The sequence below is a fragment of the Oryctolagus cuniculus genome, chromosome 20 (assembly GCF_051225735.1).
Source record: "Oryctolagus cuniculus isolate XC-2025 breed Fujian yellow rabbit chromosome 20, ASM5122573v1, whole genome shotgun sequence".
In the NCBI taxonomy this organism is placed as follows: Eukaryota; Metazoa; Chordata; class Mammalia; order Lagomorpha; family Leporidae; genus Oryctolagus; species Oryctolagus cuniculus.
The window spans coordinates 13,057,963-13,082,920 of NC_142886.1; the positions used below are offsets into that span (position 1 = coordinate 13,057,963).

The 24,958-nt window shown below is 45.6% G+C and overlaps 1 long non-coding RNA gene across 1 annotated transcript; it reads right to left on the bottom strand.

The window, feature by feature from the left end:
• Positions 1-7,775: 7,775 nt before the first annotated feature.
• On the bottom strand, positions 7,776-18,169 carry LOC149120061 (uncharacterized). The gene is made up of 3 exons (XR_016226755.1): positions 18,079-18,169; positions 16,556-16,677; positions 7,776-7,989 (listed from the first exon to the last, which is right to left on the bottom strand). It is a non-coding gene; the product is annotated as an uncharacterized LOC149120061 (long non-coding RNA).
• Between the last annotated feature and the right edge of the window lie 6,789 nt (positions 18,170-24,958).

Consider the following 24,958-nt stretch of genomic DNA (forward strand, 5'->3'; position numbering starts at 1 on the left):
CCTTCCAAGATCACCCTGGATTCTGGAATTGTGGTTTGAACAATGCTTACTCTTTCAAAGGCATTGAGAGAGCCTGTGGGTGCTTAGCCGTTCAGTTTTCCACTTATTTTCAACAACTATGTAGTGACTTGCACATTTTTATTTCCTGGTATTAAATTGAATTACTTGTTTTAATATGCAGCATGTGCAGACCTGAATTTTTTTTAAAGATTTATTTATTTGAAAGAGTTACACAGAGAAAGAAGGAGAGGTCTCCCATCTGCTGGTTCACTCCCCAAATGGCCACAATAGCTAAAGCTGGGCCGATCCAAAGCCAGGAACCGGAAGTGTCTTCCTGGTCTCCCAAGCGGGTTAAGGGGCCCAAGGACTTGGGCCATCTTCTACTGCTTTCCCAGGCCATAGCAGAGAGCGGGATCGGAAGAGGAGCAGCCGGGACTCAAGCCAGCGCCCATATGGGATGCTGGTATTGCTGGCAGTGGCTTTACGCGCTATGCCACAGTGCCGGCCCCCTGGATTTTTTTTTTAAAGTACCTTTGGACAGGCGCCCTTGGGTTGGAAGTCACACCCCCATAATCGTAAACGCTGGAGGCTGAGTGTAAGGATACAGAGCCAGGGCAGGAGCTTCCTCCCGGGTACAGCTTCCTGGAGAGCTGCACGGATGACTGTGTTAGGCGGTGCAGACCTGCAGCTCAGAAGCTGGGTTGTGTCCTCACTGTCAGAGTGAGCGTCCATTGCCGGGGAGTGGCTGTGTATGGTCATCTTCATGTGCCCTCCCGCTTATCCCGCCCACTCCTCCCTCGGCCACTTCTGCTGTCCCTGAAACAGGGTCTCATTGGTTCTGGTAGGTCTGATCCAAAAGCAGCCCCGTGATTGGGCAGAGGATTCAAGTAGGCCATTCTGGCTGCTGGTCTCCCTTGTGTCCAGCCCAAAGCACGGCTGCCCCTAACTAGGGCATAAATCCCCGGTGCAGTCAACTGTGGCCAGTGTTGCAGGGTCATCACGTGTCACAGAGCATAGCAAAGGTCTTTGCAAGGATCCATCTCACAGCCAAAAGGCTGTGAGCAGAGCTGGACTTTGCAATCTCATGGGATCTCCATTCAGTCATGGATTCAATTGATGTGATGATGATCTCCTACGTTATTGTCAGACTGCAATTTCCTGACGTAACTATGAGCGACAAGCTTCACTTGGCAACAGCACTGTGCAGTGATTAAGATCATCAGCTCTGGGGCCAGATGGCCTGTGTCTGCTCTGGCTTTAGAATGTGCACTTTTTTTTTTTTTTTTTTTTTTTTTAATTTGACAGAGTTATAGACAGTGAGAAAGAGAGGCAAAGAAAGGTCTTCCTTCCATTGGTTCACTCCCCTAATGGCCGCTATGGCTGGTGCGCCACGCCGATCTGAAGCCAGGAGCCAGGTGCTTCTCCTGGTTTCCCATGCGAGTGCAGGGCCCAAACACTTGGGCCATCCTCCACTGCCTTCCTGGGCCACAGCAGAGAGCTGGCCTGGAAGAGGAGCAACCGGGACCAGAACCCAGTGCCCATATGGGATGCCAGTGCCGCAGGTGGAGGATTAACCAAGTGAGCCACGGTGCCGGTTAGAATGTGCATCTTCGGGGCTGGTGCTGTGGCACACTGGGTTAGAGCCCTAGCCTGCAGCACTGACACCCCATATGGATGCTATATTGAGTCCTGGCTGCTCCACTTCAGATCCAGCTCCCTGCTAATGTGCCTGGGAAAGCAGTGGAGGATGGCCCAAGTGCAGGAGCCTCTGCACCCACATGGGAGACCTGGAAGAAGCTCCTGGGCCTTAGCTTCGTATTGGATCAGCTCTGGCCATTGGGGAATGAACCAGTGGATAGAAGACCTCTCTCAGCCAGCTCCGTGGCGTAGCAGATCTTTCTCTGTGTCTCTCCCTCTCTCTGTCTGTAACACTGCCTCTCAAATCAATAATCTTAAAAAAAGTAATGTGCACATGTGAAGTTGACATTTTGCTATTTGATTATTGTTTATTTCCCTTGTCTGCACTCTTGAGGAACTGTGGTTTTTCTAGCATGTAAAGCCACCACCTGCAGTGCCAGCAATAAGTTAAGAGATGCAGATCCTTAACTCACTGTAATTCTATTTACACGATGTCCAATCCTTTGTGGTACAGTCATATATTTTACTTCAATGTTATAAGCTTTATCATGCATTTTTATTTTTGCTTTAAACAAACAAACAAAAAACAGTCTTCCATCCACCCCATGTGAGCTTTATCCACTGCTCTTCATTCCTTCATGCAAATCTGTGCTCTCATCTGGAGTAATTTTCCCTCAGCCTGAAGAGTTCTCTGAATACTAATTTTGAAGCTCAGTTCTGGTGGAGGCCAACTCTATTGATTTTGTTAATTTGTAAATGTCTTTATTTCACTGTCGTTTTTTAATACTGTGTTTGCTGGATTTAGAATTCGGGGTAGTTTTTTTTTTTTTTCTTGCAGCATTTCTAAGATTGCCCCGCTGTGTTTCAGCCTTCATCGTATCTGATGCAAAGTGAATTTCATTCTTGTGCTTTCCTTTTGTATTATAATGTGTTCCTTTGCACTGTGTTTAAGTTGTTCCTTGACTTTTGGCTTTTAGGAGTGTAATATGCAGTGGTTGATTTTCCCAGTGCATCCTGTGAGCTTTTCTGCATCTGTCACACTTGCTGCATTTGTAGGACTCCAGTCACGCATCTGTTATCTACTTAGTGCTGTTCCATGACTTACTGTGGCTTCCCCTCCACTAACTATTCTCTGTGTGCTTCAGATTGAGCGAGTCTCTTACCTTCACCTCGTATTCCACCTGCTGTTAATCCTAGGTAATAACTTTGATTTTAATGTGGCACTTTTTTTAAAGATTTTATTTATTTGAAAGGCTGGTGCACTCCCCAAATGGCTTCAATGACCAGGGCTGGGCCAGACTGAAGCCAGGAGCCAGGAGCTTCATCCAGGTCTTCCACATAGGTGCAGGGACTTGGACCATCTTCCACTGCTTTCCTAGGCACATTAGTAAGGAGCAGGATTGGAAGTGGAGCAGCCGGACCTCAAACCGGTGCCCATATGGGATGCTGGCGACACAGGCAGTGGCTTAACCCACTACACCACAACACCAGCCCCGATCTATCACTTTATAGATCTGAGATCCATTGGTTCTTTTTCATATTTCCACTGAAATATGAAATATGCTCCTTTCCTGCACCTACTATAGCCACTTTCTCTACAGCTTCTACAGATTTACACTCAACTATTTTATGCATACTATAGATTTGGGCTATAGATTTAACAGATTTGTCAAGCCACCTCGAAGTCTGTTAGTTCCATTTCTGTTGGTGGATTTATTTTATTGTTGACTAGATTACATATTCTTGTACGATAATATACACTGTATACTTCCGACTCCATTACCTGCATTGAGCGGACAGCTGCTGAACTGCCTGCTCAGGCCTTTCCGATCTTTAGCTGTTCCTTTGCCCTAGAATCGCTGGAGTGCTTGTCCTGCTGGAAGCCCAAGACCCAAGGGGGCTTAACGTCTAGATTTTGGGACTCCTGCCTCTGTGATCACTCCCGTCCAAGATTTCCCATCTTCCATCTTCTGTCTCCTCCTGTAAGGGAGACTACAGTGTTCTTCCTGCGTCCTGCCTGCCCAGAGCAGTCACGGTGCTTTATACACTCAGACCTTCGCCTGACACGAGCACTGAGTGTCCCCTGGGTTATCAAGATCCCACTTACTATTAGAGTGTATTAACTCATTTAGGTCGTCCATGGGCTGTTTTATATATACATATATATATATACACAAAAATATAAATATATACACAGATGTGTATATATTATTTATTTGTTTATTTATTTGAAAGGCAAAGAGAGAGGAAGAGACAGAGAGCGTCCAGCTGCTGATTTACCCCACAAATAGCCACAAGAGCTGGGGCTCGGACGAGCCAAAGCCAGGAGTCAGAAATTCCATCTGGGTCTCCCATATGGGTGCAGCAGCCCACCCAAACGTTTGAGCCACCATCCACTGCCTTGCAGGCACATTAGCAGGGAACTGGAGCCGAAGCAGAGCAGCCTGGACTCACAATGACACTCTGGTATCAATGCAAGCTTAACCTGCTGTGCCATGATGCTGGCCCCTTGATCATACTTCAGAGTCATATTAATCTAATGGTTTGAAAGGAGTTGGTGCATTTCTTTAACCATGTAAAAAAAAATCCCTGATTTTTCAGGGAGGCTAATCTTCCCCAGATGCTAAACACTGCAGAATCAAATTATGTCATTAATGAGCTTTTGATTGCAAGCTACAAAGCTTGATCACCAGGCTCATTGCAGAATATCCTACGAGGGAAACATTTTTATATGCAGTTTTATTTCAAGAACTTCAATATGAGATATTTGAAAGTCTTATTTAAGTTATATAACTAAGAACATTTTCATCTAATTACATTATCTACAACAGGTTGATTTAAATAAAGTTGCTTATCACCATAGGACTTAAGTAGACAATGTCAGGTACAGTTGACTGTTTTAGGAGAAAGCAAAGTCCATAGGGTTTGTTAAACCAGAACTTCTTAAGGTGTACATGATTACATATGAAATGGGGGTGGGCATTGTGGCACGGCAGATTAGTCTTCCAGTTGGGATGCCCGCATCCCATATCAGAGTGCCTGGTTCAAGCCCAGGCTAGTCTGTTTCCAGTACACTCCCTGCTAATGGCACTTGTAGTGGGCAGCAGGTGATGGCTCAAGTGGTTGAGTCCCTGCCAGCCATGTAAATAATCCTGATGGATTTCTGGGCTGCTGGCCTCAGTCTGCTCAGCCTTGGCTATCGCAAGCATTTGAGGAGTGAACCAATGGATGGCAGCTCTCTCTGTCTCTGCCTCTCAATTTTTTTTTAAGTCCTAGCTTTTCTTCTTCAGTTATTGCAGACACTTAAAATATTGAGTTCCCAACAAAATTACTCCTATGTATGTTGTACCAATAAGTAACGATTATCCTTCTGTTTAGAAAAATCTCATATTGATAAATATAATCCATTCATAAACTCCAACCTACAGACTAGAACTAAGTCTCTTTATAACTTTTCTGGATCTGCACTACTGAAACTTAATGACTTCAGAGAAGAAAATGAAAACTGTGAAATGACTCTCCGGAGCCATAAAGTCTGAATTCCTGAGATCTTCAGTGTTCTGATATCGACTTTTAATGGGGCACTTGAATAGTCTCGGTGACTACAGGGGATAGAACAAGGCATACATGGCTTCCAGGAATGCCTCTTTGGGCCTTGAACATGTGGTACAAAGAAGGGCTAGGTCCAAGCTGGGCCTTGACTCCATCCATTTAATTTTTTAATTTCTACTTTTATACATTTCTGAGAATTTTATTTAGACGCACACTTTCAAAAGTTCATGAAGTTTCTGAATTAAAAGATAAATTTAGGATGTCTCTGGCTAGATGTCTACACCATGCCTGAGCTGCCATACCAGCCCAGCTCCTAAAAAGCACTCTATGAAGGCCGTCACTAAGGCATCAAAGAAGGACAATAAAAAAATGCAAGTGCAGCCCAAGAAAGCTACTTGGTCTTCGTGTACAAGGTGTGCAAGTGTGCAAGTGCCCCCAGACACCAGCATTTCGTCTATGATCACAGGCATCATGAATTTGTCATCAATGATATCTTTGAACACATGGCCAGGGAAGCCTCTGGCCTAGCTCACGACAAGTGCTCCGCCATCATCATGTCTAAGAAGATCCAGACAGCTGTGCTCCTGCTGCTGCCCAGGGAACTGGCCAAGGACACCATGACCTCGGGCACCAAGGCACTCAACAAATACATGAACGCCAGGTGAAATTGCCAAGAAAGTTTTGGTTCTTATGCTGATAAAGGAAGACAATAAAGGCATATCTGGTTTGGGGACTTCTTGGGGAATCCAGGGAAGCACTACTGTGACGTCTTCGCTGGAAGGTAAGGAATAACAGTATGAGATGAAAGAAAGCACAGGGATGCTTGAAAAGATTCTGAGATATCCTGAATTCAGTTACATGGCAGAGGATGCAAGGAAGAGAGAGGAGGAGCTTACATCATTACTCATAGCTTTGGACTAAACCAAAAGAGAAAAAAAAAGAGTGTTCCATGTTTCTCCCCTGCATATTGAAGCTAAACCACCCAGGCAACTCTGCATTCAGCTTACAAAACCAGCCAACGCGGAAGCAGCAAGCACTTCTCTGTTGTTGATTCTCTCATCCCAGCGATATGATGTACTTATAGTTTAGGTGAGCTGGAATTCTTGTACCCCTCCAATGTAGCCCCGTCTCTTTAACTGTTGATTTGACACACCACCTTCCCAGGATGCACGTGTCACATCCAGGGTCAGGGTGCGTGCCAAGACCCCACCCAATTTGCATATTTGATCTGGGTGCCACTCCTTTCCTGATCAAAAGAGGTGGAAGTTGGGCGAGAGTGCTCTTTCCACCAAGCAGGCGTGGACGTATCCTCTCACTCTTCACTCGGGCAGACCTTCCCAATTACAGGTCGCATTTTCAGTTTTTTCTCTTTCCTTTATGTGTAACTCTTTAGCCCACTCACACGTGGTATTGACACTGGTGCATGAGTCCTGATTTTGGCTAGCATTTGTAACATCTCAATAAAACCTTTTCATTAAAAAAAAAAAAGATGATTTTGGTGAGAAAAAGTGAAATAGTTTTTTCATAATGGGCATTTTCCATTAACTATTTAAAGATTCGCTCATACACATGGATTTCAAAATTGCATTGTACCCCAAATAAACTTACCTTTTGATTCCATTTTCTACAGAACTTTTGAATTTCTAGATTTTTTTGCCCAGATTCTTTTTAATATTCTCATGTTCTCTGATCAGCTTTTCAATTCATTTTTTTTCATTAACTATTTCAAGCATAATTATTCTACCTTCTGTATCTGATGATGCCAATATCTGAACAAGCCAGGCTACTATTTGTTGTTTTATGCTGTCACACTCATGGTGGTTTGTATCCTTGTTGTGTTTGAAGATTTTTTTATTTGGAGCTCAGTTTTGGGTTTTTTTTGTTGTAACTAAATCCTGTTGGCCTCGTTTGGAATGCTTTCCTTTAGAGAAATTTGCTCGCTCCCGCTGCGAGCCGGGAATACTGTGGCTCTGGCAGCTTTGGTGTCTTTTGAGGCCTTGGCGTCTCAGACCAGGTTCGGTCCTTGGTTCGCAAGGGTGGAGAGGTCCACTCTGCCTCTGCTTTGACCCTGTTTGCGTACAATCACTGCCTCTTGCCCTGATGTCCCCTCATTGTTTTCCAGTTCCCACTGGAGATTCTCCTACTTTCTAGTGAGCACCGCTGGGAGGGGTTAAGCCACCACTGGGAAGTCCATATCCCATATGGCCATGCCTGGGTTTGAATCCAGTCTTTTCCTAATCCCAGCTTCCTGAAGACAGTCAACAATGACTTAGGCACGTATGCCTCTGCCATCCACATGCGACCTGGATGAAGTTCCCAGCTCCCAGCCTCGGTCAGGAAATGTGGAAAGCACTTAAGGAATGAACAAGCAGGTGAGAGATTCCGCGCCTCCCTCCCCGCCTCAAACAAAGAAATAAACTTTTTTTTTTTTGAGAAAGAATCTTTAGGTAAGTTCCCAGTGTAACTGAAGGTGATGAGAATGGTAGCTCACATTTTTTTTAAGCTTCTTTTTTTTTCACATTTATTTTTAAAGGGCATTATTTTTTTAAAAAAATGTATTTATTTATTTATTTATTTACTGGAAAGTCAGAGTTACACAGAGAGTGAAGGAGAGGCAGAGAGAGAGAGAGAGAGAGAGAGGTCTTCCATCCTCTGGTTCACTCCCCAATTGGCCGCAACAGCCAGAGCTGCGCCGATCCAAAGCCAGGAGCCAGGAGCTTCTTCCCAGTCTCCTACACGGATGCAGGGGCCCAAGCACTTGGGCCATCTTCTTCTGCTTTCTCAGGCCATAGCAGAGAGCTGGATCAGAAAAGGAGCAGCTGAAACTCAAACTGGTGCCCATATGGGATGCCGGCACTGCAGGCAGCAGCTTTACCTGCTACGCCACAGCACCGGCCCCTACATGGCATTTTTTAAAAGTTATTTTTGTACTAATTAATTAAGGAGCAGTGAGAAAGTGTTTCAATGCACCTGATGTGTCATACTGCTGGCAGTGGTATTCCTGGTAGGTACAATTTATCAGAATAGGAAGAAAGGCACAGAGATGATATGTCACACGCCCACGGGCACAGAGCTGATGAGTGGTGAGGCCATTATTGGAACCCATGTGCTCTGGCCCCAGATCCTACACTTTGCACTGCACACAGAAGTCTTAATTTCCATTCTTTCTTTTTTTTTTTTTTTAAGATTTCATTTATTTATTTGAAAGTCAGAGTTACCCAGAGAGAAGAAAGGCAGAGAGAGAGAGAGAAAGAGAGAGAGAGAGAGGTCTTCCTTCCATTGGTTCACTCCCCAAATGGCCGCAACGGCCGGAGCTGCACCAATCCGAAGCCAGGAGCCAGGAGTCTCTTCCTGGTCTCCCATGTGGTGTAGGTGTAACTGAGCCATGGTGCCGGCCTCATATCTCCAGTATTTTGAAGAGTGGGTTGAGGCCAGGAGGTGTGATAGGATTACTGGGAGTGTGAGCAATGTGGAGCAATGCACTGAGGGTGGAGTGCCAGATATAAGTGAGCTCTGGAGGAGGAGGAGCCTTGGACCAGAACTGCAGATGGGGACCTGAAGTGCAGCGGGGAGGTTAGGAAAACGAGGTCCTACAGAGCCACGGGAGTGAGTGGAATTTCAAAGAAGAGCGATGGGTAGTGCCATCTTACACAGCAGTGTGACCTGAGAAAGATCATTCAAGTTCAGCCATCAGATCACTGCCTTTACGGAGGGCAAATGTGAGCCATGGGCTGAGGATGCGATTGGAAGCCGTGCACCACAGATGGGAAGTGGGATTCATTCTTTTCCATCAGAGCAGAGAGTGGAAACAGAAGGCTTTGGTGCAAGGTGGGGCCTGAGACCAGGAGGTCAGGGTGTTTCAAACACTAAGGAGGATGACTTAAGAAATGAACTGCTAAAGCCACAAATTTTATTTTTGCTTAGAAATATGTCAATGTCAGGGCCGGAGCTGTGGCACAGTGGGTTAAAGCCCTGGCCTACAATGCCAGCATCCCATGTGGGCACTGGTTCTAGTCCCAGCTGCTCCACTTTCGATCTAGCTCTCTGCTATGGGCTGGGAAAGCAGAAGATGGCCCAAGTCCTTGGGCCCCTGCACCTGTGTGGGAGACCCGGAAGAAGCTCCTGGCTCCTGGCTTCCAATAGGCCCAGCTCCAGCCATTGCAGACAACTGGGGAGTGAACTGTGGCGGAATGAGGTGAAAAGGTCATATCAAGATGGCTACTGAGGTGAAAAGGTCATGCCAAGATGGCAGCTGACAACAGAAACTGCCTGGCAACAGGCCGTGATTGGATGGCTTTGGAAATCACATGACAGCAGAGGAAACCACATGACAACAGAGCCTGACTGACGGCAGGCTGTGATTGGATGGTTTCAGAAACTGCCTGGCGACAAGAGCCTGACTAGCAACAGGCCGTGATTGGATGGCTTTGGAAACTGCCTTGGCAACAGGCTGTGATTCGTTAGGGCATAGACCGCCCCTTGACCAGATTGGCTGCCTTGGCTATATAAGCAGCTGTATCAACTGAAATAAACGAGTCTGTAGGCGCTTGCCTCAGGCCTGCTTTCACCCGACTCCCGGGGTCTGTGTGGTGACTCTGCACCTCTTGCCCCCACCATGCTCCTCCTCTCAGAACAAATCCACTGCAACATTGTTGAGAAATCAACTGCAACAGTGAACCAGTAGGTGGAAGACCTCTCTCTCCGTCTTGACCTCTCTCTGTAACTCTGTCTTTCAAACAAATAGAATAAATCTTTAAAAAAAGAAGTATATCAATGTAGTAAATCTGTGTTTTAAAACTTACATTTCTTCTCACAGTTGCTCAGCACTGTTGTCTATGTCAATGGGGGGAATGAATGTTTAATTTCCTGACAGTCTTCAAGTCCCCTTTGTCTAAGAGTTAAGCTTGAGAGAAAAGAGGGATCTGGAAAATGATATCTCATTGTTCTAGCTAAAACATACAGGCATTTTTTTAAGATTTTATTTATTTATTTATTTTAAAGGCTTCTGAAATTCTACCTAAATTGGCTCTTCTCAAAATCTACCAATAAATAAAATCTCTTTAAGAAAAAAAAAGAACCAGATTTCAATCTACATGAATGCCTTTAATTACACATTAGTAAGTCATTCATTGAAAAACAATTGTTAACACTGAATTTGTTTCTAGCGTCTGAATTCTCAGCATTTTGCACCTCCCCCCTGTAGACAGAGAGGAATGAAACAGACAGGCCCTGGTCTGAAGTCCTGGGACTCCAGACTGTTCTGTTACTGTGTAGCTCTTGCCTGGGTCAGAGGCCCTCTAATGTTCTGATGGACTAGGATCCAACTTTGAAGTTCTTCAACTTCAGGGTGTAGTGTATATGAGGATGTGTGCCTTGAGCTCCCCAAGTTGGAGAAATGAGAGGCCCACTGGCAGCTTCCAATCCCGTAAGTATTGGTTGGGGTCTAAGAATCTGCTTTTTTTTTTGACAGGCAGAGTGGACAGTAAGAGAGAGACAGAGAGAAAGGTCTTCCTTTGCAGTTGGTTCACCCTCCAATGGCCGCTGCAGCCAGCGCACCGTGGTGATCCAAAGCCAGGAGCCAGGTGCTTCTCCTGGTCTCCCATGGGGTGCAGGGCCCAAGCACCTGGGCCATCCTCCACTGCACTCCCTGGCCACAGCAGAGAGCTGGACTGGAAGAGGGGCAACCGAGACAGAATCTGGCTTCGGATGGATGCAGTGCCGGCCGTTGTGGCCATTTGGGGGGTTAACCAACGGAAGGAAGACCTTTCTCTCTGTCTCTCACTCTCTCTCACTGTCTAACTGCCTGTCAAATAAAAAAAAGAAAAAAATTAGTGTCTCTGAAATTTACTTTGCAACAAATAGGCGTAGATAAACTCACTTCTGTATTCCACAGTGTTTTGTGTCGCATATTAATTGAAGAATACATTGTTTATCCACTGAAGCATGAAATACTTATAGATCCATGCAGGTCAATTCTCTGTCTTCTAGTCTGTCCTATTGATGTTTCCGTATCTTCCAGTGCCACACAGTTTTAAAATTGTAGTTAATTGGTGATTGCAACGATTGTTTCTGAAAAGCCACATTCTCCCCTTCTTATCTTTGAATTGTTTTAATTTCCTAAGCTTTTCAAGTTCCCAAGATAACCTCTAAAATAATTTTCCATTTTTTTAAGATTTATTTTATTTATTTGAAAGACAGAATTACAGAGAGAGGTAGAGAGAGAGAGAGAGAGGTCTTCCATCCGCTGGCTCACTCCCCTGGTGGCCGCAACAGCCCGGAGCTTCGCCAATTCGAAGCCAGGAGCCAGGAGCTTCTTCCGGGTCTCCCATGTGGGTGCAGGGACCCAAGCACTTGGGCCATCCTCCACTGCTTTCCCAGGCCATAGCAGAGAGCTGGATCAGAAGTAGAGCAGACAGGACTAGAACTGGCACCCAAATGGGATGCTGGCGTTCAGGTCAGGGCTTTAACCCACTGCCCCACAGCACTGGCCCCCATTATGATTTTTAAAACTCCTTGAAACTTCTAATTTGAGGTGGGTTAACTTTGACAGCACTTTTTTTGAGAATATTAACATCTATGCAGTGTTTTAAGTTTTCTATAGAGTATTATATTTTTGTGCAAGAAATCGGTAATTTTTCCTTAACTCTTTGCTTAACTTTGATATATATATCATAATTTTTTGTTATGCAATTTGAGTTGCTTTTCAATACAAATTTAATATGTTGACTACTATGCCTCCTTTCTCTTGGGTTTCCCATTTGAACAATCTCATTCTTTTCAAAATGTGGCGCCAGCTTCTTCCATTCCCTTTTGCTACTTTTTGTTAATTATCATCACTTAGGAATTCCAGAAAGATGCAAAATAATTCTGGTGCTAACAAAAATCATTTTCTTGGCCTGGATTGTATTGGAAATGCTCCCAACACAGAGGGTTTTTAATCATCTTCCTCTCAAGGCTCCCAGGACACCCAGTTGCAATACCAGAATGGTTGCTAGTATTTACAGTGCTGGATCTGCAGGGGGACAGGGGGTGCACCTTCCTCTGCAGAGCGGGCCCTGGGCAGGGCTGGTCTCCTCTGCCTGCCCCTCACCCCTCCATGGTTACCATGCGGTACTTCTGCTTTAAGCACATTCAAGCTTCTTACTTGGAAGTTTGTTTTATTTTTTCAATTTTGTAGTTGATTGACAAATAATAACCGGGTGTGTTTTCAGGATGCACTGTGATGTTTCCAACCGTGTTGACATTTTGGAATGTTTGAATCAAGTTAATTACCATACTCAAACCCCCTCCCACCTCTCCCCACAGATGAATCTGGAGGGGACTTCTGTTTGAGTCATTAAAAAAAAAAAGAACGTTGTGTAACATCTTCATCCTGTGCCAGTCCAGTACGTGGAATCACAAACAGAAGTTGAATCTAAACAAATGTTTGAGACACTTCAAGAACATGTTTTCTCCTTGCAGAAATGTGGACAGCATTCAGTGTGAGGATATTAAAGGACTGTCTGATTATCTATTAAAATGTTAAAAATTATTCCCATTTAGTTGATAGGCAGAGAGACAGAAACAGATAGATACAGAGAGATCTTCCATGTGTGGTTCACTCCCCTAATGCCTACAACAGTTGAGGTTAAAGCAAGGCTGAAGCCAGAGGCTGGGAACTAGGAACTCAGTCCGTGACTCCCAAATGGAAGGCAGGAAAGCCAGCACTTGGGCCATCATCTGCTGCCTCCCGGCATGCGCAGTGACAGGAAGCTGGAATCAGAAGCAGAGGCGGGACTTGAACCCAGGCACGGTTCAAGTGGGAGGCAGGTGTCCCAAGAGTCCTCTTAAACATGACGCCAAATGCCTGCCTCTAATTATCAACTTAGGGTGATTTTTTTTTTTTTTTGCTCAAATGCTTTTATTTTTATTTATTTATTTATTTGGTTTTGGGAGTAAGCTCAGGTTAAGTTCATACATGACAGACAGGTGTCTTCTTTTTCCATGTTCTGTTTTATTTATTTAATTGCTCCCCAGTACAGTGAATGCCTGTAATTAAGTTTGTTTTTTTGACAGGCAGAGTTAGACAGTGAGAGAGAGAGAGAGACAGAGAGAAAGGTCTTCCTTTTGCCGTTGGTTCACCCCCCAAATGGCCGCTATGGCCGGTGCGTTGCGGCCAGCGTGCTGCGCCGATCCAAAGCCAGGAGCAGGTGCTTCTCCTGGTCTCCCATGCGGGTGCAGGGCCCAAGCACTTGGGCCATCCTCCACTGCACTCCCTGGCCACAGCAGAGAACTAGACTAGAAGAGGAGCAACCGGGACAGAATCTGGCGCCCCAACCGGGTCTAGAACCCGGGGTGCCGGCGCCACTGGTGGAGGATTAGCCTAGTGAGCTGCGGCACCAGCCTTGTAATTAAGTTTTAGAAACAAGTTGTGTCAGTCTATTTAAGGACAGGACATATTTTATTTTACTTCTTGAAAACTTTGTTGGAACCCTATGGCAATAAACATTTTTTTTTCTCTTTGTGTTTGAATGAGCTTCAGTAATCATATTTTCACTCTAAAAAAAAACAGCCTTTTGGGCCCGGTGTTGTGGTAGTGTGGCAGAGTGAGTGAAAGCCCACAGTGGCAGCATCCTATGTAGCCAACGGTTTGAGTCCTGGCTGCTCCACTTCTGATCCAGCTCCCTGCTAATGCACCTGGGGAAGCAGCGGAAGTTGGCCCTAACTCTTGGGCCCCTATATCCGAGTGGGAGACCTGGAGGAAGCTCCTGGCTCCCGGCTTCAGCCTGGCCCAACACCAGCCTTTGCAGCCATTTGCAGAGTGAACCAGCAGATGGAGGATCTCTCTCTTTCTGTCTCACTGTCTCTTCCTCTCTCTCTGTAACTCTTTCAAACAAAAATAAATCTTTTTTTAAAAAAAAGACTTTCATTGAAATAGTTACCAAAATTGCCTCTCTGTTCACAGATTCACCAAATTTTTTTCAGCATTCATTCTTTATTACATGAAGTAAGCTAGTTTTTTTTTTTTATTTAATAGGTAGAGTTATAGACAGAGAGAGAGACAGAGAGAAAGGTCTTCCTTCCATTGGTTCACCCCCAAAATGGCTGCTACGGCCGGTGCTGCACCAATCCGAAGCCAGGAGCCAGGTGCTTCTCCTGGTCTCCCATGCCAGTGCAGGGCCCAAGCACTTGGGCCATCCTCCACTGCCCTCCTGGGCCACAGCAGAGAGCTGGACTGGAAGAGGAACAACTGGGACTAGAACCTGGTGCCCATATGGGATGCTGGCACCACAGGTGGAGAATTAACCAAGTGAGGGCCGCTCACCAAATGTTAATGTGTGTTCTCCCTAAATTATTTTATCAGACTAGCTTGGGTGATACTTTTTTCTTTTTCTTTTTTTTTTTTTTTGGTCTTTACAAAGACCCACATCTGCTGATAATTTTTTTTCTTTTAGAATCATTTGATCTCTATTTTGTATACTTTATTTTAATCTCTGGTTATCCTAAATTATTTTAGATATACTTTCTCTTCTTGCTTTTTTTTTTTTTTTTCTGACAGGCAGAGTGGACAATGAGAGAGACAGAGAGAAAGGTCTTCCTTTACTGTTGGTTCACCCTCCAATGGCCGCTGCGGCCAGCGCACCGCGCTGACCCGAAGCCAGGAGCCAGGTGCTTCTCCTGGTCTCCCATGGGGTGCAGGGCCCAAGCACTTGGGCCATCCTCCACTGCACTCCCGGGCCACAGCAGAGAGCTGGCCTGGAAGAGGGGCAACCGGGACAGAATCCAGCGTCCCGACCGGGACTAGAACCCAGTGTGCTGGCGCCACAGGTGGAGGATTAGCCTAGTGAGCCACGGTGCCGGCCTTGCTTTGGGTTTTTGATTTTGCTTTTCATTTACTACTTGAGAGGTTCAATGGTCAGATATTTCCTCTCAGAACAAACATTCGCTTCTTCCTCTGTTCCTTCCCCCTCGGTCTCCTGGGTTCCTTGCTGCTCCTTTGTAATCACTGCAATGATTTCCTCTGATCTACAAGTTATTCTTCAGACTTCTGATTGGTTTATACCTGGTCTGAATGCTCACTACACTCTGGTATTCAGCAAGGATTGCTGTGTGTGTGATGAACCTGTTCATCTGATGAACTGAATCAGAATTCCTGTTTGCTCCAACCAGCTCCCTCTTCTGGTAGACAAGGGTAAGTTCCAATTTATAACTATGCTTTCTCTGTTTAATGTGAGAAGTTTGGTATTTATAAGTAGACATTCTTGTGTGTGTGTGTGTGTGAGCCATAGATATATAATAAGTCAAGATTTAAGATATATATAGTTCTTGTATTGACTGGTTTGTTTTTGTTTTGTTTCTTATTTGACAGGTAGAGTCATAGAGAGAGAGAGAGACAGGGAGAGAGAAAGGTCTTCCTTCCATTGGTTCACTCCCCAAATGGCCACCATGGCTGGCACTACACCGATCTGAAGCCAGGAGCCAGGTGCTTCTTCCTGGTCTCCCATGCAGGTGCATGGACCCAAACACTTGGGCCATCTTCCACTGCCCTCCTGGGCCATAGCAGAGAGCTGGACTGGAAGAGGAACAACTGGGACTAGAACCCGGCACCCATATGGGATGTTGGTGCCGCAGGCGGAGGATTAACCAAGAGAGCCATGGCGCCAGCCCTGTATTGACTGTTTTTGGTCAAAGCCTGGGAGAGGTGATGTTGATTGCACCTGCTATGGTTGTGTAAAAGTCTGTTTCATTTCAGATTTCCAAAATCTTGGTTTTATATGTGATACTTTGTCATCTACCTATGTTTCTTAAGCTCTCACCATCTTTGACTTTGTTACTATTTTTGCAGTGAGATATGGTGTGTGTGTGTGTGTGTGTGTGTGTGTGAGGGGTCTTTGAAAATTCAGGGACAACGCAGGTCACTCACTAAACACTATGAATGTCTTTCCAAATATTCCCGGAACCAACATGAACTTACCTTTTAATTCTGCTTTCCATGAATTTTTTAAAATGTCTTCATGTACATGCATACTACTCTAATGTTAATTGTAACTTCATGTGTAAATGCATGCTCTATCATTGCTACTTCACTTTCTTTTGGTATCTAAGCTCCATGTCAATTTCCTGCATCCTCTGTGAGTGACATGGACGAATGTTTGATATGGAGAAGTCATTTCAGCCACGGGGGTGCCCACCAAACATTCACACTACTCTACTCGCTGGGGACCTGCCCCCTACTCAGCCCTCTGACTGCACGGCCTCCTGCAGCCTGGGCTGGTGTAGACTGCAGCTGGCAAAACCGCATGGAGATGACTCTGCTGGGCCACCAGGAAGCAAGCTTGTGCCTCCTCCCCAGCTGACCTCTGAAGGCAAAGCTGCAGGTCTTTACCGTAAAACTGAGGAGATGGCCGTTCTGCCGGAAGTGCAGACCTCAGCATCAGGCAGCAACAAACATGAAAGAGCAGGGAACACAACACCACCAGACGGACACAGTGATTCTCCAGTCAGCAGCTGCAAAGAGGCAGAAATTTATGAATGGACTTGGAAGGAACTCAAAGCAGTGGTCTTCAGGGAACTCAGTAAGACACAAGAGAAGAGCAACGTGGTGAAGTCAGCATGCGATCTGTGATCTGAGGCTGCAGTTCAACAAATGTCATCAAAATGAACCAAACAGGGGCCGGCGCTGTGGCACAGCAGGTTAAAGCCCTGGCCTGAGTGCCAGCATCCCATATGGGCGCCGGTTCTAGACCCAGATGCTCCTCTTTCGATCCAGCTCTCTGCTACAGAAAAGCAGTGGAGGATGGCCCAAGTGCTTGGGACCCTGCACCCATGTGGGAGACCCAGAGGAAGCTCCTGGCTCCTGGCTTCGGATCAGCACAGCTCTGGCTGTTGTGGCCATCTGGGGAGTGAACCAGTGGATGGAAGACCTCTCTCTTTGTCTCTCCCTCTCTCTTTAACTCTTTCAAATAAATAAAATAAATCTTAAAAAAAAATCTTTAAAAAAAAGAACCAAACAAATCCTGGAACTAAGTTCAATGAAGGAAATAAAAATTACAATGGAGAGCATCAACGATAGCTCAGACTAGACAGAAGAAAGAACCTCTGAACCCGAAAATGGGTCTTTTGAAATAACCCAATGAGAGGAAACATTTTAAACAAGGAAGAAACACATAGGAATTATGCACCACCTTTAAGCAGACAAATGTGTACATGATGGGCATTTTGGAAGAAGGAGTGAAGAGAAAACCACACAGCTAATGTAATAAAAATAATAAATGAATGCTTCTCGAATCATGGGAGAGAGATGGACATTCAGGACCATTAAGTTCAATGGACTTCATATATATTCAACTCCAAGGCACATTATAATTAGACTATTGAAAGCAAAATACAAAGGGAATTATTTAAAGATTTATTTATTTATTTATTTATGTAAAAACTGGAGCGACAGAGGAGGAAGGAAGAGTCAAAGAGAGAGATCTTAATCTGCAGTTTCATTTCCCAAATGTCCACAACAACCAGGGCTGAGCCAGGCCAAAGCCAGGAGCCAGGAACTTTATCCAGGCTCCCCACATGGGTGGCAGGGGCCAACTCTTGGATCACCATGCAGGTGCCTAAGCAGGAAGCTGGATTGGAAGCAGAGCAGCAGGGACTGAAACAGGCACTCCAATATCGGGTGTGGGTGTCCCAAGTGGTGGCTTAACCTGCTGCGCCACAATGCCCATCCCTAAAGAATTCCGATAGCAGTGAAGGAAAAGAAGGAAGCATCCCAGCAGAAAAAACCTTGCAATCCAGGAGAAAGTGGGTGGTACTTTCAGTGTGCAGAAAGAAACAACTTCACCAGCCAAGAACACTATGCCCTGTGAGCAGAATACTATGCCCTTCAGAAACGAAAGAGAAATTAAGTCTCACCTGATAAGAAGCTGAGGGAACTCATCACAAGACCGACCCTGAAGAAATGCTAAAGCCAGTGCTTTACCTAGAAGTAACAAGAGAATAATTATTAACATGAAAACAGATGAAAGTATAAACCTCACTGGCAGAGATAAATTCATAATCAAATTCAGAATACTGTATAACAATAATATATAATCTTTCAAACCTCTAGCATGGATGTTAAAGGTAAAATTTGTGAATAATTATCTACAGTAAATTTTTGAAACACAACTCAAAAAGATCTAAATTAAGACACCAAATTATAAATTGGGGAGGGAGTTGTTTCATATTTTTATATGACCAAAATTAAGTTGTTTGTCAGTTTCAAATATTCTAACTGTAATATTTTTACATGGGCGCTGGTTCAAGACACGGCTGCTCCACTTCCGATCCAGCTCTCTGCTGTGGCCTGGGAAAGCAGTAGAAGATGGCCCAAGTCCTTGGGCCCTGCACCCACGTGGGAGACCCAGAGGAAGCTCCTGGCTCCTGGATTCGGATCAACGCAGCTCCGGCTGTTGTGGCCAACTGGGGAGTGAACCAGCGGATGGATGACCTCTCTCTCTCTGCATCTTCTTTGTGTAACTCTGACTTTCAAGTAAATAAATAAATCTTTTTTAAAAATATATTTTAAGTTAATTTTCAGAGTAATCAAATCAAAACAAATTACAGCTGGATACTCTAGTGAAAACAGAAAGAAAGCAAAGCTTTTCACTACAGAAAACCAGAAAGCACAGAGGGAAACAATAGGGCAGGAAGAAACAGAAAACAAATCCCAAAAGGGGAGGAATAAGCCCTTACTTGTCAACAACAATATTGAACATAAATGATTAAATTCTACTATTAGAGATTGAGTGAGTGAGGGGATAAACAGCAAGACCCAACTGTATGCTGCCTTCACCTCACCTGCAGTCATACACAGATGGAAAACGAGATTGGAACCCTGATGGAGCAGCACACAAACCCTAGACCCGGCTGGCCTCTCACCTACACAACAAGCAGGTGCACATGGCTCTGCTCTGCTCACACAGCCCCACCCTGCCTCCAGCAGCCCTGCCCTGCCTGCACTGCGGGACACACCACTGGCTGAGGCCTCCAGCCATCAGCCCGAGCTCTCCCCCTCCCCCCAAGCTCTCCCCCCCAGCTCAGCAGCTCAGCCCCAGAGTCCAGCCTCAGCCTCAGCCTCAGCCCAGACCCCTCTCTCTCTGCTGTGCGTTCACCTGGGAGGGAGCCCCTCCAGGCTTCATTCCTTTGAACAAACCTGGTCTGGCTGTGGCTTCATGCTCTGTCTCTGCTCTCCCATCAAAGGAAACCATATTCCATGCAACTGGGAATGAAGAGCCAATATCAGCAGCTACACTTAGATAAAACAGGCATCAAATGACAAGCTATAAAAAGATCTCATTATATAGATGAAAGGGGACAAGTAAACAAGATGATATAACAGTTTTCACTATATAGTCACCTGAAACCAGAATACCAAATGTATGAGTTAATTATTATTACAGTGAAAAGGACAAATAGATTGCAATACAGTAAGAGTCAGGGACTTCAACATATTACTGTAACCAATGCTTCTTCCCTTCTCTTCACATTTTAACTAAAGAAAACTAGTTCCTAACCTGTGACTTCCCTGTGAGTAGCCGTTTTTGCTCCCAGTCTTGTGAATCATAATGCATGGATGAGAATTTCGGGAGCCAAGTGAAACCACCAGAATGGCAGCCGTTACATCCCACTTCAGGAAGAAATCTGCAATCGGCCAACTTAACACAGCTAAGCTCCACCTGCTGATCATAAGGACACATCCTGAAAAACCTGCCTAACAACCAGTTGACTCGTTTCCACTGCTTTCTTCTAAACCTTCCCCTGCAGCTGATAATCTTTACCTTAAAAAAAAAAAAAATCCTCCCGCTGACCTGTTGGGCAGAACACATCTCAGCTCTAGGCATCCACTATTTCCCCAAGGCTGCTGGCTACTTGAAATAAGCCTTTTCCTCTTATCAGCTCTTGTCTCCGGTGCATTGGCTGTCCAGCTGCGAGCAAGTGGGGCCTGATTTTGTCTGGTAACAAGTACACCTTTCTCAGAAGTGAAAAGGCCATCCAGATAGAAAATCCACAAAGAAGCGTTTGATTCAAACCACTCTAGACCGAATGCACCTACCAGTCACTTGCAGACCATTCTGCTCAACAGCTTCGGAATATACATTCATCTTCGCGGCACATGGAACATTCTCCAGGTGAGATAACTTCAGGTCACAAAATAACTCACGAATTTAAGAACATTGAAGTCATTTGAAGTATCTATTTTTTACCATAACTTTAAAAAACTAGAAAGCAACAACAGAGGAAACTTGAAAGTTTTACAAATACATGGCAATTAAACTAAATGCTTCTGAACAACCAATGGCGTCAATAACAAAAACAAAAATGAAAATTTAAAAATTTTGTGCTACAAATGGAAATGGAAACAATGTGTCAAAACCTATGAAATATAGCAAAAGCAATATCCAGAGAGAAATTTATCACAATAAATGCTTACATCGAAAAAAAGGTAGCAACTTAATGACACACTTCCAGAACCAAAAAAAATTCAAAAATTAATAGAAAGGAAGAAATAACAAGTGCCAAAGCAGCAACAAATATAATAAAAATGCAAACTATTGGTGAAATGAATAGTTCATTTTTCATTAAAATACATGAAATAGATAAGACATCAGCTAGATGGACTTAAAAAAGTGAAAAGACCCAAATCAAAGATGACAAGAAAGACATCATATCTGAAAGTACAGAAATAGAAAGGACCATAAGAGACTGTTATAGAGGCTGGCACTGTGGCATAGTGGGTAAAGCCGCCACCTGCAGTGACGGCATCCCATATGGGCGCCGGTTCAAGACCTAGCTGCTCCACTTCCAATCCAGCTCTCTGCTATGGCCTGGGAAAGCAGTAGAAGATGGCCCAAGTCCTTGGGCCCCTGCACCCACATGGGAGACCCGGAAGAAGCTCCTGGCTCCTGGCTTTGGATTGGCGCAGCTCCAGCTGTTGAAGCCATTTGGGGAGTGAGTCAGTGGATAAAAGACTTTTAGCTCTCTCTGCCTCTGCCTCTCTGTAACTCTGCTTTCCTTCCTTCCTTCCTTCCTTCCTTCCTTCCTTCCTTCCTTCCTTCCCTCTCTCTCTCTCTTTTTTTTTTTTTTTTTTAAGATTTATTTATTTATTTGAGGCCGGCACCACAGCTCAATAGGCTAATCCTCCACCTAGCAGCGCCGGCACACCGGGTTCTAGTCCCAGTCAGGGCGCCGGATTCTGTCCCGGTTGCCCCTCTTCCAGGCCAGCTCTCTGCTGTGGCCCGGGAGTGCAGTGGAGGATGGCCCAAGTGCTTGGGCCCTGCACCCCATGGGAGACCAGGAGAAGCACCTGGCTCCTGCCTTCGGATCAGCGCGGTGTGCCGGCCGCAGCACGCCAGCCGTGGCGGCCATTGGAGGGTGAACCAATTTGCAAAGGAAGACCTTTCTCTCTGTCTCTCTCTCTCACTGTCCACTCTGCCTGTCAAAAAATAAATAAATAAAAAAAATTAAAAAAAATAAAAAACAAAGAGAATGTGATACGTACGTATACACAGAGAATAGCATTTGTCCACCACAAAGACGAATATGAACGAACCCAGCAGACATTAGGTGAGTGCCTAATGCAGAACAGAAGCATGGATACCATATAAACCCCCTCCACATGGAGTCTGAACACCTTGTTCTCAGAGCAGAACAGAAGAGCACACTGGTAACCAGAGTCTCGGCGGGTAAGAAGGCTGGAGTGGAGGCAAAGCCGTAACCAAACAGGGTTACAATTAGACGGCAGGGGTGGGTCCTGGAGGCCCCTGACCCCTGTGGCGACTGTGGTGAGCGATCATGCAGACAGGCCTTTGGCACGGCAGTTAAATCTCAGGTTGAGCCGCCTGCTTTACCCACGGAGTGCCTGGTTTCAAGCCCTCGCTCTGCTCCAAGTCCTAGCTTCCTGTCAATGTGATTCATTCACAATGGAATAAAGTTTCACAAAGAAACGGTCATTTTGATCTTACAAGTGACATCATTTCAGATCATATAGCTTCCAGGGGAGGGGGAGGAGTGGAAGGAGAGGAGAGAATGAGGAGGGGAAGAGAGAGAGAGGTCAAGCGCAAATAGAAAGAAATCTAACACTGTAATGATGCATTTCAACCTTCCTCTCACGCACACACACACACACACATACACCTAGTAATAGAATCTCTGAAAACCAGATGAGGGGCTGGCGCTGTGGCGTAGCAGGTAAAGCTGGCGCCTGCAGTGCCGGCATCCCACATGGGCGCTGGTTTGAATCCTGGCTGCTCCACTTCTATTTTATCCGGCTCTCTGGGAAAGCAGTAGAAGATGGCCCAAGTGCTTGGGCTCCTGCACCCACGTGGGAGACCCAGAAGAAGCTCCTGGCTCCTGGCTTCGGATCGGTGATGTTGCAGCTGTTGCGGCCATCTGGAGAGTGACCCAGTGGATGGAAGACCTCTCTCTCTCTGCGTCTGCTTCTCTGTAATTCTGCCTTTCAAGCAAATAAATGAATCTGTAAAAAACAAACAAACAAAAACAGATTAATATGTTTGACATGTTGGACCCATGTAGAAACCTGGATTCAGCAAATGAAAAGCATCATATTTTCAAGCACGCATCAGACTTCAAGAAACAGGAGACTGAAAATAAATACAAGGGACTCCTTTGTTTCGGTGCAGAATTTCACATCAGGGGGCTTTCTTTGACCTGGAGGCAATGCATGTGAGTTTGCAGGGGAGATGAAGTTTGCAGGGGTATTAAGGTCCTGCTACAGGGGCTGGAGCTGTGACATAGCGGGTAAAGCTGCTGCCTGCAGTGCCAGCATCCCATATGGCGGCTAGTTCGAGTCCCGACTACTCCACTTCTGATCCAGTTCTCTGCTATGGCCTGGGAAAGCAGTAGAAGATGGCCCAAGTCCTTGGGCCCCTGTACCTGGCATGTGAGACCTGGAAGAAGCTCCTGGCTTTGGATTGGCTCAGCTCTGGACATTTTGGCTAATTGGGGAGTGAACCAGAGGATGCAAGACCTCTCTCTCTTATTCTCTCTCTCTCTCTCTCTCTGCCTCTGCTTTTCTGTAACTCTGCCTTTCAAATAAATAAATAAATCTTAAAAAAATAAAGTGCTGCCAGTGATGTTAATTATTCATGTTGACAGTATCTCTTTTTAACTAAGAAATGAATGATAATCTTTTCAGCTTTACAATGCTGTGTCTCTCAGACTCCTAAGTGTTTCCAGTCCTTCATGCCTTTTTTTTTTTTTAAGATTTATTCACTTATTTGAAAGTCAGAGTTACTCGGAGAGAGGAGAGGCAGAGAGAGAGAGAGAGAGAGAGAGAGAGAGAGAGAGAGGTTTTCCATCTGCTGGTTCACTCGCCAGATGACTGCAATGGCCAGAGCTGTGCCGATCCAAAGTCAGGAGCAAGGAGCTTATTCCAGGTCTGCCATGCAGGTGCAGGGACCCAAGCACTTGGGCCATCTTCCACTGCTTTCCAGGCCACAGCAGAGAGCTAGATCAGAAGTAGAGCAGCCAGGACTTGACCCAGCACCCACATGGGATGCCAGCACTGCAGGCGGTGGTCCTACCCGCTGCGCCACAGCGCCGGCCCCTCCAGTCCTTCATGAGTCTACTGCTGCCCTTGCCTTCCCGTGATCCCATCCCCCTCACCAGGGCTGTAAAGTTCACTTTGCTTTCTTGGGTTTTGATGGCGGCAGAGAAATAAATGGGTTGGAGCAGAGGCCTGGATGATTTCACCGCCAGTTTGCTGCTGCCCCATTCTCCCCCACTCCCCTCCCCACTCAGGGAAGCCACGCCTCTCTGCTTGCCCTGGCCTTAGCTGGAACTACTCTCCCTCCCCGTGACTACCTGTAACTTCATGTTAACATCACCGCTGTTTTATGAGGCATGTGGTGATGTGATGATCCGAGCAGACATTTGATTTCTGAGACAAAGAAGCTGGCAAATCCCGTATGCATGCTTTCCCATTCAGTCCACATTCCTTCGTGACTGTAATCATTTCTCCCTTGTGTGTGGAGTCTTGCGAAGGCCTGGCATAGGCTCAGTCATGTGGTTTACCGGAGCTCTACATCTCAGATGTTAGAAAGGTCACCTCTTACACAGCCAGACAGGACTGCCCGTGCGGTCAGCCTTAGCTCGGGTCAGCCTGCTGTGTGACAGCTGCTGAGTCGCTTATACGAGACCATTACTTGTCCCAGCTGTGCAGGGTGGGAAGTCCCAGACGAAAGCAGCCATAGCTTTGGTGTCTGGCGAGGGCCTGCTTCCTGGCTTCCGGCTGTGTCCTCGCGTGGCTGAGACGTGAAACGAGCTGCCCTGGAACTTTTGTAGGGACGCTAATGTCTTTCATGGGAGATGCACTTTTATGATCTCACCTAATTGTAACCACCTCCCAAAGTCCTCATGTTCTAATGCAATTGCGCCAAGAAATGCGTTCCAACATTTGGATTTGAGGGGGAATCTCGAACATTCAGTCCCTAATAGTCACTGCTTAGATTTGGAAATAATTGTGGTTGCGGTCTCTCCCCCTAAGAATCCCTGTCTTCCTTGCAGTTTTCATTCCAAGAAGTATCAGTGTGTTCTGCCTTGGTTTTTGCCATTGAGGGGATGATCGGAACCCACACATTCTACCCAATCCGTCTCTCAGGTATGAGCTCTAAATGTCCGTCATATGATCAGAGAATGTTGGAGACTTCTCTTTTTGCACCCAGGGCTACAGGAGAAAGACCAAGGACTGAAGTGGGCGATTTCAGCCCAGACTGAGACACTGTGGAAAATC